Source organism: Diachasma alloeum, unplaced genomic scaffold, assembly GCF_001412515.2.
Source record: "Diachasma alloeum isolate Michigan unplaced genomic scaffold, Dall2.0 Dall_scaffold_00360, whole genome shotgun sequence".
Taxonomy (NCBI): Eukaryota; Metazoa; Arthropoda; class Insecta; order Hymenoptera; family Braconidae; genus Diachasma; species Diachasma alloeum.
Window position 1 is genome coordinate 601,797 of NW_021680499.1, and position 2,435 is coordinate 604,231.

Here is a 2,435-nt window from a genome sequence, read left to right on the forward strand (position 1 = left end):
CCCGAGTTTGTAGCAACGATGTCAGACAAGATATGAATGTTTTTTTGGGCTCAAATGAAAGAGCGGGTCGAGAAATGGCGTGCTAGGGCCTCTAAACATGACAAATGTCTCTAAAGATGATGTCTGTTTTCAATTGAAAAGCAGAGTTGTGACAACATTGTCCAGTGGGGTCTAGGAGTCTCCCCTGATTCAAAACCGTCTTTAGAGACATTTGCACGCCATTTCGAGACTCGCTGTTTCATTTGAGCCCAAAAAGAAGAGTTAATTTGGAAATTAGCCAAAGTAGTTAGATATCCTTAATGAGATTCCTAATTTTGAGGGGCAGGAGAACATGAATTACCCCACTTCATGTGAATTTTGATCAATTTAAGGGTTAATTGAACTCAAATTTCCAATTTCCACTGATTTATCCATCAAATCATGAATTCTAAACGACGAAGTTTCACCATTCACTATTCTTCTAACATTTTCCCCCTCGATATAGATTCAAAAAAATCCTGAACTAATTTCGCTCCACAATAACTCCAGGTTTTCAATAATTCTCTCTCAAAGTTCATGCACGACATAGGCTTTTCTAAATGGGGAAAAAGGCATGAACAGGGGGTTACAATGACATTTCAGTGTTGAGTACATGTATAACCCAAGCGACTGGGCGGTACTACGGGGACAGGAGGTATGCAATGCGAGTACCGTTGGAAATTTCACAAGAGTCGGGGAAATTTCGAGAAGCAACCGCAGCACGTATATACGAGCTTCATAAAGTCCCTTTGTCGGTTGGGTACAGTGGGGGCTTTCATTATTTGAACCCATTCCTCGACTGTCCACTGGAGGGCGCTCGACCACGTCCTCTCTCCCGCGTGAACCCTTTCCAGTTCTCCCCATCGCTGTATGTGTGAGTGTTCCACGAGTGGAAAAATATCTTGAAAATAAACCAAGAGAGAACATACAAAAGGTGAAGGATGAAAACTGGCAGGAAAAGAGCTAGACTTATTATGTTTGCTTTTCGGGAAAATATAGTAGTGCGTTGAGAGTTAACCCTAGCCTGGGTGATTCACGATCGTCGAAACAACGCCCTCGGGTAGTGTAGACGGGATTTCCAACGGTGGAGAAATAAAAACCGTAGTGTATTAGACCGAAGAGAGAAAAAATTTCAGGGGCTGAAAAAATGTAAGTCAAGTGTCGCCTCGACGGTGCTTTTACCTTGTGCTTAGGTGCACCATTAAACACGCGTGTTTACGGCTCCATTTTTTTCAAAGAAACCCCCGATGTTCCCTCGACGATAAAAAAAAATTCTGAGAAAAGCCTCGCAAAAAGGGGTGAAATATATCACGGAGAAGAAAGAATCCTTGTTTCTAGAGGAAAAAATATTTTGTAGAAATTGGGGGTTCCAACATAGATGTTTCTAATTTATAGAAACCTTTTCTCATCTCCAGAAAATAATGTATTTCATTAATTTTAATAGATTGGGCTCATTCGAGGTTAAAATATTCTGAAATTAATGTTGGGAAGGCATGAAATTAAGCAATTTCCGTTAAAAAAGCGGAAAAATCATTTTATTAATTGAAATTTTGAGAAAAATTCAAAGTTGTTCAACGGACAAATGGAAATGGGACAATGAATATGACATCGACTTTTTTTGTTGAATTCCGAAAATTGTTAACAAATGGCATTTCTGGTACACAGAGATGAACAAATTTTGAATTTCAGGGACATGTCACTGATTTTCAAGAAAATTATCAGTAACTTTTATCACTGACATTTGGTAATGGATGCCCACAAATTACAAAGAAATCAAAACTTTTTTGTCTCTGTCTAAAAAATTTCAACTCAACTAAACTACAAACTTCCGCAATAAATTCGACAATGAATATCACTTCTCATGTCAAATTTCCCTTTCACTTCACCTAAAACATCAAATTTCACACGCTCGTCCGCCTAAAATCAAACTAAATCTCGATCTTTTAGACACTCCTCCCACCTATAAAATTCCAGTTTCCATCAAAAAACAAAACCCTCCAAAACGCCAATCATTTCCAAAACGTCAATCATTTCCACCATCAAACAACGACAAACCTGCAGACAACAGCCTTCAAAACCCATCCACTCCCTCCCATCCTCGATTAACTTTTTCCTCTCCTTCCTAAAAAAACCCACTGCATTATCATTGTCGTAATGGACTATAGAAAAACAATGTAGGGACCATGAATCGAGCCGTTGCACGTACGAGAAGACAGTCAACATTTGCACAAAGAGCCCCCGGTACCCAGTGTGTAGTGGCCCGCGGCTCATCGTCGTCCGGCGATTTTCCCGGAAATTACAGTTTCGAACGACGTCGCTTGAGAATAGCCCCGAGGCAGTTGAGTCATTGGACGTTGGACTAGGCGGATAACGTTCACCGCTTTGGCTTCCGGTAGAACCTCACCTCTCTTCCACCC